The sequence below is a fragment of the Cygnus atratus genome, chromosome 1, assembly GCF_013377495.2.
Source record: "Cygnus atratus isolate AKBS03 ecotype Queensland, Australia chromosome 1, CAtr_DNAZoo_HiC_assembly, whole genome shotgun sequence".
Classification (NCBI taxonomy): Eukaryota; Metazoa; Chordata; class Aves; order Anseriformes; family Anatidae; genus Cygnus; species Cygnus atratus.
The window spans coordinates 197,513,733-197,529,797 of record NC_066362.1 but is presented as its reverse complement, the minus strand read 5'-3'; the positions used below and the strand labels follow the sequence as shown (position 1 = coordinate 197,529,797).

The 16,065-nt window shown below is 46.8% G+C and overlaps 1 protein-coding gene across 1 annotated transcript in view; it reads left to right on the top strand.

Moving 5' to 3' along the window:
• Nucleotides 1-15,838: 15,838 nt before the first annotated feature.
• AMOTL1 (angiomotin like 1) overlaps nt 15,839-16,065 on the top strand; it is a 75,206-nt gene continuing 74,979 nt past the window's right edge. The window contains exon 1 of the mRNA XM_035542458.2: nt 15,839-15,988. The gene's annotated coding sequence lies outside the window, so the exon portion shown is untranslated. The remainder of the gene's footprint in view (nt 15,989-16,065) is intronic.

The following is a 16,065-nucleotide window of genomic DNA, read 5'->3' as shown; positions in this document are numbered from 1 at the left end:
TATGTGCATTACTAAAATACACATTGCTTTAAGATCTGATTAGATTGAAATTCTTGGTCATCCAGAATTAAACAGGGCATTAGCTATTGATTGATAACCATACTCAGAGGCATCAGAGAAAGGTGTCAGTAGAAATATTAAAGATTTCAGAGTAAAGACTCAAGTAGAATCACGAAGAAATGTCTCAATGACTATTACTACAGATGTCTCTAAGTTCTAAGGAGAAGACTAAGGTGTGGAAGGCTGTAAGGCAGAAGATGAGAGGGCTAAGAAGGCAAGCTGACAAATCTAAAAGGAAAGTTTGAGTTCACGTGGTCTGTTTACTGCAGGGAGCAATCTCTCCCTCCTTGGTGCTCTAGCACAGTTTGTCCTACCTCTGGGCTGTGTCCTACCACAGGCAACCTGAGTAGCACCAGGGTGGCCTGAGTGGGGTGAGAAAGGGCTCAAGGAGGAGGAGCAGCAGCCTCCGACAACATCCAACTGTTGTGACGGTGGGAGGAGGTGTCCTGACAGCATTATGCCTTCTCATTAGCATAGTTTTAAGGAGCTTTGTGCAGGTTTAGTCCAAAAATGGGAAAAAATGTCTTTCCTTCCACCAAGTATAAATATCACAACCCCAGAAATACGGCGTTCATAGTGGAAGGGAGCCTCTGGCCAAACATGCAGAGCGTGACCTTGGGCAGCCCATGCCCACTGGTGATGGGAAGAGCAATCTTATGACAGTGGTGTGTACAGAAAAGGCAGAAATGACCATTAACTTCCTTCAAATGTGCTTTTCTTTGGGTCCGGTCAACTTGTGAACACCCTATCCCTGTCCCCACAGATGTCCCCAGACGGAGCAGCCTTGGGGGGGCCAAGCCTTGGGCTGCTGACCAGCCTCTGTGTCTGGTGAAGAGAATAACTTCACTCCATAAATATGATTTTCAAAAACCTTGCTGGAATCTCACAACTGCCAATACAGTTCTTCTATAAATCTCCCTTGCAGTAGAAGGGGAAAAATATTTGGTTTTGTATTTAAAATGAGGAATAATCTGTTCTCTGCATTAGGCCAGCTGAGCACTCTGCATGCCCGGTGCAGCACAGCATCAGGAATTTTGCTGTTTAAATTCACATCTCTTGAGTCCAGGAGCAAAATTCTCTCTAACACTGTGAGATGTGGGGCATACAATTTGTCCACGAAGATTTTACCTACATAAATAGACCCCATCTTGCTCGGCAGGCACCCAGTTGCCATTTATCTTATAAATTCCTTTTCAGGACCTCTTTTCTAGTTACTGTATTTTTATTGTCCATTTGCAAGAGATTCCAAATGAGTTTTAAGAATTAAAGGAGTATTTTTAACACATAACATGAATGTTCAAACACTAAGAATATATTACACCAAACATTTTTCTGAGCTCATTCTGTTGTTAATCTTGATACCGAGGTGATCTTGATGAAAAGGAAACAGTCACTGGCTAGGACGGTTTGGAAAATGAGTGCTAACGGTGTTGCAGTGCAGGAGCAGAGGGATGCATGAAAACACGTGGGCTGGGAAGCGTTGCTCCTGTGGCAGTGCTCCAGAATGAGCTCTGTATAATATGCAATAAAACAAAACAAAACAAAACAAAACAAAACAAAAAAACATATCAATAGGACATGTCTTAATACCCAAATTTATTTGAGTTCTTAGCATCTCCCCATGCCCAGTGTGATCAGAAGTTCTTCACATCACTGTGGTGGGGCTATTAAACAGATGTGCTTAATGAAAAGGTAAGTAATTGAAGCAACTTAAAATTAAAGCAACTTAATTGCAGCTTGGTGCTTGCTTTTCAGATGCTTTTCAAAGTAGTTCATTTCAAAGCAAGTAAATTCTTTTCGAAATAACTATGAGTGGGAGTTTTAATAGGAAAACACTGGGTTTGACTCGATGTTTTCACTCCCTGATAACACGGCAGTATAGTAATTTGTGGCTGAAGGAAAGGGGTGGGATCTTCAAGCATCAGTAAGTAACTTTACATTTTTTTCAGAGAACCTACTTTTACAGCAAACAGCTAGCTCAGCAGAGGTGATAAGCGCCCGGGGATGAATGTCACCATCAATATCCTACCTTGTGTTTATTTTAGCTGCAGCCTGAGCCCGTGGCTCTGCACTCTGCCCTGGCAGCTCCATCACAAACCTGGGTCGAGCATCAGCCCGGTACCCAGACCCTGCCCTGGGCAATATGGCTATTAAAGCTGTATGTGCATCTTTCTCCACACAGGCTCTGCAGCAGCTCTGCTGTCGACAGCAGGTTTGCCCATGCAGCAAATTGCTTAATAACAGAAAATCTTCAAAGACCTTTTTTTTAACCGCACAGAATAAATAAAGCCAAAAACTGAATTTGAAGATGGTTTTACACAGGACAGCTTTGAATGCAGCATGTAATTTAGCCAACATACTTTGAATTATATAGAGAGTTAACATTTACTCTTCCAGAAGCTTAAGGTTTCTTAAAAGGTCATGTTTCATTTTGTATTAGAGCATGCCATGTTGGCTTTCTGCTTGGGGTTTTTTTGCACGTACGAGTGCTTAAGGTAAAATGTTTTCTAGTTCCAAAAGCAGCAAGCTTCTAGACATTTAATATAGAAATGTTTCCTTCATGTCCATTTCTGGTCAGCAGGAATTTTCCCCCTCTCTTTAAAGCAGCAGGATAGAGGAATTCAGGTTAATTTCTTCATTTTTTTTTCTGAAATTCTCCAGAAAGCCAAAAATATCACAAAAAATACAAAATTATCTTAACGTGCATGCCCGAACCATTTGCCTGTCTAAGCCATCATGCTGATCTCAGCTGCCCACTTTGTTTTTATGAGTTCTGGGAAGTCAAAACACAAAACTATTTTGCTTTGGCAATCATAACTTCAACCAGATGAGAAGCCAGGTGCTTGCACGTTCTTGTGCCTTCCCCACCAGTTTCAGAAGAGCGACTACGCTGATGTTTGAGGAGTAGCACCCGCCTCGTACCTACCAGAGCAAGCCAGAACTGAGTGAGCCCAGTGATATTTACTCCAAATTTTTAGGAGTGGTCTGGTTTTGACTGTTAAATCCAGTATGGTTCCACCTATCAAAGGTTCTGATTTAAAACTGAAAGATACCTGCCTAAACTTGCAACATTGCACTGGTTTAATTAAGCTGGCACAACCCTGGGCTTCTGACAAGAGAGCCTGCCATGTAATTTGAGGGTCCATGGAGATTTTCAGTTCGTTTGGATTTAAGTGGGTCAAATAGTTGAGCTTTGCAAACCTGAGGGGTTTTGGTTCACGTGGGCTGAGGGACATCAGCGTGCAGGTCCCAGGCAGCAGCTGTGGGTGGCTGCAGCTCCTGCGTTTAAAGCATCCCTAAAATGAAGCTCCAAAAGAAAGGCAGGAAAAAGCAGTACAATCCCTGCAGCTGCAAAGAAAAAGTCAACTCTGAAGCTGAGAACTGTGAAGCATCTCTGAACTGAAACCAAAATCGTGGTGAAGGGATTTACACTGTAATGCCATGAAAATAATTGGGGAAGGAGGGCAAAATACATGTGTGTGTGTGTAAGAGAGCAAAAAAGATGTGCTACAGAAGGAAATGTTGTCTGACACCCTATCCATCAGCAGCAGGTGACATCAGGTTTATCACAATCGCTCATTGCAGTCCAGAGAACAGCCATATTCTTCTACTCCTCTACAGGTTGGTGGATAGTTTAACTGAAACACAGTATTTTGATATAATGGTGGCTAAAGAATGACATTTTTCCATCCCACTAAGCTGTAGGGAAGTGTTTCTGGAGTGGCTGCTGCCTTGTGGAGATGAAACCACTGCATGGAACATCCCTGTCGTGCTGACGGACGTGGCGATCTGCCTGAAGACGCTGCACAAGCAGTGCAGGCTGAGGAAACACCCAAAGAGAAAACAGAGAGCAGCAAAAACTCCAGTAGAAAATGGAAAAGATGCTTTGAGGAAGTCTGAAGAACATCTTTTCCTGGGAAAGCCCTCATAGCTCAGCAGCACGCTTTACGTAGCAGTCACGGGAGGAGCACAGACAGCCCAATGTAGCTATGCAAATTCAGCAGTGGGCATAGGGTGGAAATCTACCTAAATTATAAGAAACTGAAAGAATTTAAAAGATCCTAGCTTTTAAATGCAAGAAATACAAAACAAAGCTGCTTGTAGAGTTCCCAGCATGTTGATTGCTCTAACCGTATGGATCACGGATCACATGAAGGTGTGGAGTGGCCTTCTCCCAGCTGTGGCTAACCTGAATTGGTCACCTCATTGCTGGTGCTGGTGAAGAGAGAGAGAGGCAAGTTGTGAGAGTGATTCAGCCCATCCCAAGACAGCAATTCAGTGTGATTCATCCCATCCTGAATGCAGGAACCGCCGTTCACCTGGGATAAATTTTACAGCTTAAATAATGTGAAGCGAGCCCCATCCATTAGATGAGAAAATTTTGAAAGTAGTCTGCAATTGTAGATCCATTTTGGGTGGGATTCACTCCTCATCTGTAGGGCATTCAGAAATTGGCTAGCCAAGTCCAAAGTAGTTGCCTTAGGCTTTCTTTGTCATCAGTAGAGAAGAACAGACACTTTTGCAGGACAATTCATCCATTTAAGAGAGTTGGTAGGCTGGTTGGCTGAATCATCCCCTGGAAATGCTCGTTGTCTTCAGCTGAGGCAAGCCAGTGTTAACCAAAACTGTCCATAAACCACATATTGCTTAAAAATAAGAAAAGGGCAATTGGGGAATACAGGAAATATTTTATGAACTAGAAATACGGGGGTTTGGTAGCGCAAAGGTAGCTAGGACTGATTTGGTGGTTGCAGGTGCAGTGCTGAGAGCACTGGGCAGAAGAACACTGGAGGTTAGCCCAGAGGGAAATCGTGTATGTGCTGAACAAATACAAACCCACGAAGTCTCTGATCTCACACAAAACAAGGAGTGTGTCCCCCAGCATAGCCTCTGAGGATAGGGCTTCAAACGCTGTTAAGCCAGGCTGCTGACAAGGAGTGGAGGTGCAGCTTTGCAAGGTCAACACCTAGGCAAGGTGTCTACCTGGGAGCTGGCTGTCCAGCCTGTATATATATATATGCACATGTATGCACAAGGAGGGAGAAGTCAAATGGACCAACATGGAGGAAGCTGCTGAGCCTCATTTTGTGCCCCAACATCCAGGTTAAAAGAGCAAAAGTTCTCAGGACAGTTGCTTAGAAAAGAATTTTCTCTACAGACCTTGGTGGGAGGAGAAGCTGTGGTGCTGGGCCACGGGCATTTCATATTTCCAGTTATTCCAGGCTGAGTCCATGCTTGTGTTCTCAAGGAATTTATGTTGTTAAGAAAATAATAATAATAAAAAGCAGTTTTACCCGAAGTGGGTATTTATATATTGAAAGTTTGTTAGCATGAGGCAATTTAGCTGTGTGCCCAGGTACTGTGCAGGTGAAGACGGTGGGAGGTGTTGGTTGCAGAATCACTTAATAAATACATTTTTGTTAGCTGCATGCTAACCCTTATGTAGTTAAAAATGGTGTATGCTCTACTTTTATGGACAACATGGTGCTTACTTGGCTGAAGTTTTCTTTGCTTTTTATTACTAAACTGCATGCAAAATTCATATACAGCAACCAGAGGCAATAGGGAGCTGCAGACCAAGCGATAAAGAACTGTCATTATTAAAGTTGCGTGACCTTTGCCGCCCTCAGAGCCCATCCAGATGCCTGTGCTGATGGACAGACAAACAGACACGGGCTGTTAAAGTGAGCAGGGCTGCGAGCCGAGCCCACACAGCTGCTGTGACTGCCTGGTGGCGCCGCGAGGCACATCCTCACCTGCCCACCCCGTGCCAAGGGGATGCTCAGCCGAGAGAGGAGCTGGGTGCGGGGTTTGGGTCTGGATTTTGTGTTACTCTTAATACGAAGCTATTGTGGCAGCTCTACAGCTTTAGAAATGCTTGTAATGGTTTTTAAACCAAAGTAATTGTACTTATTTCTTGCAGAGCTCTTTAATTTCCTAATGAAAGAAGGCAAATTAAAGGAGATTTGTTTCTATTGACAGAAAATACCTATTATAATCCTTTTGAAAAGCAGTGCAGACTTTAGATGCAGACAAGGCATAGATGCAGCTAATTGCACAGCAAATTTTCCTGCAAAGTTATGCTTCATTTATTTCTGAATAGTCCCAGTAATTTTAATAGTCCTACATGTTAAAATAAAACTAAGCAGAGGAATTTTTGCATGTCAGAGCCTTAGGGGGCCAGTATACAGCAGCTGAAATGTATAATACAGTTTAGTGCTGTATAAATGGGTTATGGTTGCTCTTTTAAAAATAGATTCCTGGGCTAGAAAACAGAGATGGGATTAAGCTATTTAAATTACAGAGAACATAGGCTTAACTAAAAATGAATGTAAACTGCCTGAGAATGTGTTTAGACTGGAAGAAAGCCTGTGACCATCAGAAGAGTGAGCTTTCAGAGCATCTTTCTGATAGGAAAAACAGAGATAGAGGCTGACACTAGCTGTGAGATACGCCTTGGTCAGCTTGGCACCATCTCGTGATGTGATTCCCCGTGGCAGGCAGCAATGGAGTGTGATGACCTGGGAGCTCTGCTGCAGCCATCTTCTGTTCCCAGTACGATGCAGTGAGGGCTTTTCATGTAGATAATCTTCATGGTCTTATTCTTCTCAACAAGTTCTTGGATCAGCTCTGATCACCTGCGAGCTCGTTATGTTCAAACAATTCAGTATGAAAGGTGAATCACCTCTTCTGCAGAGGTAATTGGGCCAGAGGAAATGATTGATGACCTTCAGTGATTGCAGCAGAGGTGGGAAGATGAAGGCACTTGAAACGTGTCCCTGAGCAGGAGAGGCATTAATCAAGCAGGAACAAAAAGGGCAGGAGAACGACTGATCTGAGAACACCGCACCTTGGTCATTAGCTGCAGAGCCAAATTGCAGCAAAGGTCCTTGGTGGTCACAGACTGTGAAAACCTGGAGACTGATGAACAGCAAAAAGTGGTCATAAAATCAGTGCGCAGTTGTCTAGGTGCACAGGTACCAACACTGGAAACAGAAGGGAAGTGGCGGTAGCTGGTCAGGTGTTTGTACCCAGAGAATGAAACGTGGGCTTTGCTGTGAGAAGTGCTCAAGTTTTGCAATGAGAACCATTTCAGGCTTTTGTATTGAGCTTCCATCCTTCCCCAAGGAGGTTAGGAAGGACGCTGCATGCTCTGAAAGGAAGCTGAGGTGATGCTTTGACCTGGCAGATGGCGATCCTGCTATTTCCCTGCACAGTGCTGTCTGGAGCCCATGTGGGTTGGTGCCCTCCGTCTGGGCTTGGCTCTTGGGGGAGCACCCTGAACATGAGCCCTCCACATCCCATGGGCATGGGAAACCTTCAGCAGCTGAAGCTATGGAGATTATTTTCCCAGAGACAGAGCAATTTGGAAATGCCAACAGCAGACCTTCAACATATCCAATAAATTAAGATGTGAAGGAAAATTCTTTATACTGAGACCTCGAGGAACGCTACAACTGCCACATTAGTGTACTCTTGGTCACACAGCTGGCTGTGTGGTGGCAGCAGAGCTGTGCCTGCAGGACTGCAAACAGAGGGCTCTTACCTCGCACCCTGAATGCTCTGGTCTTCATTATACAGGTGCCACGCGACTGCAACAAAATACGGCAGTTGCTCGTGCAAGGAGGTGCACTCAGAAACAGAGGGCCGCTGCTGCTGGTCATGCCAAAAGAGTGACCCTTTGATCTGCATAATGAAGATAAATGAAAATTCGAGGGTATTGTCTCAGTGGTGCCTTGGGATGTTATTCACATGAAGAACAGAGAGGAATTTCCAGGAATCATCAAGGAATCAAGGAGAAATAAGTGTCCAAGAAAGGAAACCATACACTGTAGAAGCCATCTTCAGATTGCCAGAACAACCTGAATTGCATTTACACAGCTACGGCTTCCATCCGCCTCTACAAAGTGCACGCGTTTGGAATTCAGAATAAAAGGCTTTTCATGGCTTTTAGTGTTTCCTGTGGGTGCCTCCTCATCTTCTGTGGGTCTGCAGCCTCATCTTTTGTGGCAGTTTGAAGGCACGCTTGTCCCGGGACTGTCTGGAGGAACCTGCTCCTGGTCCTGCTCTGGCTGCCCAGAGCTACAGGATGGGGATGAGATGGATTCAGGAGGCCAGGGACTGGAAGCTGCTCCTCCTGAAGGTGTGAGCCGCATAGCAATGCGGCTGATACAGACACGCTTGGCTTGTGTGTTGTGTTGGAGGCAGTGTCAGGGAGCTGCGTCTCTCCTGCCAGCTTCCCTCTAGACCATTTTAGGACTGCGTTAATCCTAAATTTAACTGCTGATGTCAAAGGCTCGTGTTAGCTCCCTGCACCGAGCTCTGCTCCCACACACCCCAGCGGGAGCCAGGAATAACTCCCTGAACACAGAGGGTTGAATCCCAACCCAGGCCATGCCTCCTGGTGCCCATTCCCATAGCACAGCCCCCTGAGCCATGCTCGTGCAGGGGGAGCAGCACCGCAGCTGGGGCAAACTCGCAGCAGGAGAGCTGGATGCGGCCAGTGGGACAAGGAGGGACCTCTCGAGGTAGGCTGGGAGCAGGATTGTTATTTATTGCTCCAGCAGTGCCCGGAGAGCAGGCGTGAGGACAGCTGTGTTTGCTTTGGCTTCCGAACTGACAAATTGGCAGGGGGAAGAAAACCCACTTCGGTCTGGATTTAAATGTATGTTGTATTTTATTTATTTATTTATTATTTTTTTTTTTGAGGGGGGGTTGTCATTAAAACTACACAGGGAAGAAGAGAAAAGGTCCGTTCAGAAGAAAACGTTGGATGGGACTGGAGATGACTGATTCCACTTTGGGTGTCTGTAAGGAGAACAAGGGAAACGAATGGCTCATTTCACAGAAAATGTATTTGAAAGAGTGGCAGCCACCCTGGCCACCTTCCCATCTGCTCCCTCCTTCCTTTCCTGCCCTCGAGAGGCAGCATATGGGATGGTCGAGGCATGGAGGACAGGCTCCCACCAAACTCCATGAGCTGCTGTGTGAGCTCTCACCCAGAAAGGCTTTCCTAGGAAAAAAAGGTCTGTTTTGGGATTTTACTAACCATAGTGGGATGTCTCTTCTCATCAGTCTGCCCACTGTGACCCTCTCCATTCTCTGCTCTTCTGAGGGAGCCCAGTGCTTGCAGCTGGACAGATGTTTAACAGAAGACAAGTCCTGGCATAAAGGGCTTTCCCCATCAGTTCAGAGGAAGTGGGGACCATGACAAGCTGAGAGGGATGGGATTTTTGGCTTGAAGGTGTTTGGATGGGATTTGTCGTTTGTGGGAATGGAGTTGTTTGGTGCTATTAGGGAAATGTCAGTCACAGCCATATGTGGCATTTTACTGCTTGAGGCATGGGGATGTGTGAAGGCAGGACGGGATGCGGGTGGGCAGAAGGCTTGAGCCAAGGTAGCACAGGACAAACATCACCTCTGCATTTTGGTTTGGCTTCAGGTTGTTAAATTCCTGCTGTAGCTTGTAGCCCTTCATGTCTCCCAGAGCACAGCCACAGTGGGATCTCAGGTGGGATCTCAGGATCACAGGTGGGATTTCAGCTTGGGACACGCAGATATCATGGGAAAGACATGGAGACCATTGCCTGGAAAGCAAACAGCCTGAGCTGCGGCTGGGGAGAAAAGTTTCTTCGGACTTCTTTTTTTTTTTTTTTTTTTCTTTTTTTCCTACTTTGCAGGAGGACCAAGCCTCATCTTTATGTTTTTTGATTTATTGATTTTGTTGGAACAAGAGTTGGAGCCCAAGGTAATAACCAAGGGGTTAATGATGTGGGAAGCTTGGATCGGGGATGTTTATTTGAAACCGGCCATCTGAGGTCCGCTAGCTGCTGGCAGCTCCCAGGTGGCTTTTCCACACATCGACTAAAAATTCCAGCCTGAGAAACTTTTCCTGGCAGAGATTTTGTTGAAAGTGGTATGTTCCCAAAAAGAGGTGAAAAAATAAGGATGAATCGATATTTTCCAGGGGAAAATATGCTTTATCAAGGAATTTCTGCCTGCTGTGGGCAGTGGGTGCTGCAGGAGCTGCTGCTGACCTGCTTGTGTGCATACATGAGATGGACACGGCTCTTCCATGGAAAGGGAGCAGCCCTGGGGCCTCCATGTGTCCTGACTGCTGCTGGCCCCTTGGAAAAGTGAGGAGGTCTGTGTGTCTGGAAGAAAAACAGTGGAAACCCCAGTGATGCAGCCCAAGCCACAGATGGTCAAGAATGGGCTGTTAGAGTTTGCTCATGGGGGGAAAAGAGGTAGATGTCTCTTTCAGTTCATGCAGGGCACGTATGTAATGGTGTGTCCCTCTTGAAAAAAATCCCAGAGAAAAACCTAACTCTGGCTTTTAGGATAACCTGAGATGCACATCCAGTAGGGTTCACTGTCCCCAGAAGACAGCAGAAGGTGGGTGTGCAGGGACCCTGCCTGCTCGGTGAGGAGAGACAGGACTGAGATGTGGGGGAACCAAGGAGCACCAGCAGGTTTCTTCCAGCTGTAGTGATGGGGAGGTTGGGTTAAGCGGTTACTGGAAGGAGAGAAAGGGAAAGGCAGCCTCTGTTGCGTCATCTTTTTGGGAAAAGCCATCAGATTGCTCCATGCCCCAGAAGAAGGTGCCTCCAATTTGCTCAGATGTGCTTCCAGTGCGGGGGTCACAGCAAGAACAGAAAAAGGCTTGAGAGCAGTTTCTTCCTTTGCAGGAGAGGGAGTCAGACAAAATCTAACATCTCTAATAGGATTTAATACTTGTTCTTCATTTATGAGTGGTAGCAAATAAATAAATAAAAATAACAACAACAAAAAACAACCCCACCTGTGAAAAGAGTCCATGTCCAAGATGCCTCCAGCCAGAGACTAGAGAATCACAGCGACCAAAGTGGGTAGGACTGACTGTTACAGTGAGCAGCCTGGTAAAGCCACAGGAAAATTGTTTAGATTATTGGCTTTTTTTTTTTTTTTTTTTTTTTTCAGCCTTTCTAGTGTTAAAGCAGGTATCTTTTTAGCTATTATGAAGTGCAGGTGAATTGCTGTGTATCATACAGTAAAAAGATAAAGCTAGCCCATGTATACTCACTTTGTTGTAACTGGGGTCTGGTCAAGTCATTGACCTGGGGAGGTCCCATATCAGGGAGCTGCTCCATCTCTGCCCTACACCTGGAGCAATTTCCATTACAGAAGTTGTTACCCACTAACATTGGTTTACTGTTAATTTTTTCCGTAACGCACACAAGTAATAATCAGCTGCGTATTACCTCATGGAATGATTAAATCACCCAGCTCCTCAGTTTCAAGGATACATCTGGACATGTCCTGCTAGACACTGCCCTCCAATAATGAACCTGAGCAGACTTTATGGTCATTCCTCACCGATAGCTCATAGCGGTTACATTGCATCGCTGTGCTTGTCGGTCTCCTGTGAATCACCAGACCATGGGACGGATAATTGTTACTTTGGTTCCTTGCTGAGGGTTTAAATAACATGCACAAATCAACAGCCCCTGATGGCCACAAAGTGCAAGTCTAAAGGGCAGTCAACCCTTTAAAATGTGAAAGGAGAAATGGAGCTGGTACGCTTCACATTTTAGCTGGAAAAAATATCAGTACCATGCAGATACTTTTCTGGTGAAGATAGCTTTGTTTTCTTAAGCAGCAAGTGGAGCTGGCTGGAAAATGGCATTTCTCTTTTATGAGGCATTTAGAAAATTCAGCATTTGGTTTTGTTCTGATGTGGACCAAAGCCAAGGCATCCACTTCTTGAGAACTGAAGAGAGCGAGGGCTGGGCTTGGTGACAGGGACTCACCCCACCAGGCCGTATCTGAGACACGTGGCCAGCCCCTTGTCAGTAGTGGTGGGGCTCACAGGTGTGCCCTCCTCATCCCCAGTGAGTGCCAAGCCAGATGATTTGCCCTTTATCCTAGAATCACAGAATCATTAGGGTCAGAAAAGACCTCCAAGATCATCTGGTCCAACCACCCCCCTACCACCACTATCACCCACTAAACCATGTCCCTCAGCACCACGTCCAACCTTTCCTTGAACACCCCCAGGGACGGTGACCCCACCACCTCCCTGGGCAACCCGTCCCAATGCCTGACTGCTCTTTCTGAGAAGAAATGTCTCCTCATTTCCAGACTAAACCTCCCCTGGCACAACATGAGGCCATTCCCATTCTAGTCCTACGAGTTACCTGCGAGAAGAGGCTGACCGCCAGCTCCCCACACCTTCCTTTCAGGTAGCTGTAGAGAGCAATAAGGTCTCCCCTGAGCCTCCTCTTCTCCAGACCAAACACCCCCAGTTCCCTCAGCCTCTCCTCACAGGACTTGTGCTCCAGGCCCTTCACCAGCTTCGTAGCCATTCTCTGGACATGCTCCAGGGCCTGAGTGTCCTTGTGCACATGAGTACATGATGCCTGTGGAAGGGTTGGAGGACAAATGTGACAGCCTTTCCCCACACAATGCCCACACAGACCTCCTTGTGTAGCCTCTGCCCAGGTCCCTGCTCCCTGAGCCCGGCTGCTCAAAGACCCCAGGCATGGCTCGAGGTCTTCTTCTGTGCCTTCAGGTGGGACCATGAAAGTCCTCTTGTGCTGGGACATCGGTGATGGTGCCAGGCTGAGTGAAGTATTGGCTGAAAGGAGGGCTGCTACCCAGGAGTGGCTGGTGGCTGCATTTGTTTGGCCTTGACAGCAAGACATGAAGTCGCTGTGCCACAATGGACTGCTTCTGCTTTTCCTTCTCTCCTCCCAGGGGGCAGAGATCATCAGCACCACGCTCTCCATGCATTTCTCTTAGAGAAAGGAGAAGGGAACTTTGTCTTGTTTCTCCACATCACCACAGCAGGGGCTTTCACACTCCCTTTTGCATGGTGGACATGAGCAAGCCTGCCTTTTACTGCCGTGACAAGGTCCCACTTGGTCTGCCCTTTGAATATCTGTGGGTTTAAATATCTAAACCCACGCATGACCCATGTGAGACCATCAACCAGCAGTCACTTGTGCCTCTGTCAGACATTTGCTCCAGGCAGGGGCTTCCACCGTGTCCAGGGTGAGGCGAGCACCCAGCACCGGCACCTCTCAAGCACCAGCACCATCCGGACGAGCCTCAGGAGCGGCACGGTGCTGGGTGTGTTTGGCAGGAGGAGCTGGGGCTCTGGGAGGCCCCGGGGAGAGGCACGGCGGCTGCAAGCACCGGCTTGTCCTGGGATGGTGAAATGTGGCACCGGGGAAGGTCAGAGCTGTGCAGGAGGAGCCGGAGGGAGCCAGGGTGTGGAACAATAGTACTGGGTGAACTTTGAATATAGGAGGATGGATTAGGAGCCAGACCAGGTGCAGGGTCACATACTCTGTGTATGCAGCCAGATGATGGTGGAAAGGACAAGCATCCTTCACATGGACCCGCAAGCAGAGGGTCTGTTTTTGACACAATTCCTCCCAGAGTCACCAAAGCATCACTGTTTTAATAACCCATTTCTGGCTCCTTTCAGATCGCAGAGAAACCACTCAGTGTCATGCTGTTTGGCTTCCCTTTTTATTTTTCCCTGCAGAGCTCTGGATTTTTTTATTATTTTTTTATTTTTAGCACAGTGACATCCCCCAAAGAAGCTTCCTCTGGAGGCAGCGGTGTTACAGGTTTATTTCTAACTCAGTTCTCTGAAAAATAATGCAGCTTAAACAAAAAGCTCTAGTATTTCCCATCTGACAGCAGACATCCCGCCTGAAACACACTGCAGTTACATCGAATGGTTTACTTTAGGTTTTGGGGTAGAGAAGCTTCCTCACTCTGCTCTTGTGCTTCACCAGAGAGTAGTTTGTGATTAAGAGGAAGAAGTCTTGAGAACGAGACCTCCCTAATTAATACACAAAGGGTACCTTGCACACCTCTGTCAGTGCGGTGAACACTTCCAGACCAAGGCCAGGTGGAGGCATGAGGTTGGGACCTCAACATTGTTGATGCCCAATGGATTAACTCACCCAAGGCTCAGGAGAAGAGGATGGAGAAAGAGCATGAAGGCTGGTGGCACTCAGCATGAACCCCATCTCCAGCATGGGCTGGGAGGAGAGCAGAGCCACTCCTTCGTGGGCAATCCCAGCTCCGCAGGCACAATGCCATGCAGGGACGGCTCCTCACCACCTCGCCCCTTCCCACTGGGAAGAGTTGGATTTGGGCTGCAGGTGCTTGCTCCGTTTGCCTGCAGGGCAGATTGGTGCAGCCCACCTTAAACCTGCAGGAGAACTAATGACTCACTCTGCCTCTGTAATTACAAGTCTGCTATGTAGGATTTCAATTCTTTTTTTTTTTTTTAACAAGTGTAATCCAAAACTTCTGCTGTGAATACTGAACTTCTGATGGCTCACTTGTGCCCAAGCAGTGATGTTTCTCCCAGTCTCTCCCAGTACAGAGTCAACACTATGGGGCTTCCCCATCCTTGGGGCAGGTTCTGGGTCACCAGCACCCTGGTGATCAGTGGGGGAGCTTCAGCACTGCATGGGTGAGCCTGGACCTGAGCACATCCTCAGGATATCCCAGCACCAGGGCTCTTCTCAAGTCACAAAGGCTCAAAGCCTGCGCAGCACATTTCTCTGTGTCTTCACCCCACATGGTTGCTTGGAGCACAATGGGAGAGGGAGCTGTTGGCTTCCCAGGTCTGAGGTTTTCTGTTTAACCTGGTGGCTGGAAACACCATGTGGTTGAGCTCATAACTTTGAAATCACCTCCATACACTGCCAAAATGATGGATGGGCTTGGTCTTCTGGGAGATGGACCAAAAACTAAGATCTATTCACAATTGTCTCAGGTACGTGGACTTGCTCAAGAGAGCTGGCTGTTTTCCTGTGTGAATTGGAGTGATCTGGAGCTTCACTTCTGAGATGTCTTCATTATTAGACATCTGGGAAAAATTGCAAATCTGCTTCACTGTTGCCATGTGTCAACATCTGCTGGAGCTATGTGCTCCACGGTAAGCCCATATTCTTCTCTGCAAAAAGATGGCATAATCTAGGACCCCGTCACTCTTTGCTCACCATTTTCTCATGCTTGGTATAAGGAGCTTTTCTGGGAAGCTCACCTTTGTGTTACCTTGTTCTCTCATGGTATCTATTCCTCTTCTGGGACTGCCTGAGGTGGCATTTGATCATAGCACAAATTCCTTTGCTGCTGTCACCTTTCCCCAGGTGCTTTTGACTCAACAGAAAATGCAGGAAGCCACCCACCACCCTTATCAAGATGGAACTAGCCCAGACACCGATGCCTCACATCATTTTTTCAATTCATATCACTGATGACTCAGTCTCCATTCACCGTCAGTCACCCGGGAATCATCCCACTACATTTCTCCTTGGCCAGAGGCCATCCTGTAACCTGTGCAATCCACCAAGCTTCACGCCAGCTCCCCTAGCACTCTGTCTGCTTTCGAGAAGGTGCTGCCAATTCTCCTTGGCATGTCTAGCATGGGGAAAGGCAGGAGTGGAAGCAGACAGCCCCACACCTCCATTAGATTCATGTTTGGTACATAGGAATTAGCAAAGTCTCCTTCATGCCGTTGTCACCTTTTGGAGGTGATCTTCTTGCTGGGTCACTGCTGACCTTCGAGGAATTCAAGTGGCCAGTCCATGTTTTTCCCCTCCGTTGCACTTCCGTGGCTTTACTTTCTCCAAGATAATTATATGACTCAGGAAGACAAACGCATACTTCACATATTTGTGGGAACCATAATGCCGATAGGTGGGTTAGAGAATTTTGAAGCTCTTTGAACACACAAGAGCAGCTGAATTCCCGTGACTTACCCACACAACCCAAAGCAAGTCCAGGCAATGGCTGCATAGTTTTTGTGGAGCCCTTTCCTAACAAAGGACAAACACCTCCCTGAGAAAGAAAGCTTGGTCTTGTAGCACCGAGGCACAGGCTCTTTTTATTGCTGGAGAAATCACGGACATTTTGCGAGGTAAGATTTACCATTTGTATTTTACTGCTTCTTGAGAGATCGTGTACAAACTGAGATTGGAGCTGGGAGGTGAAATC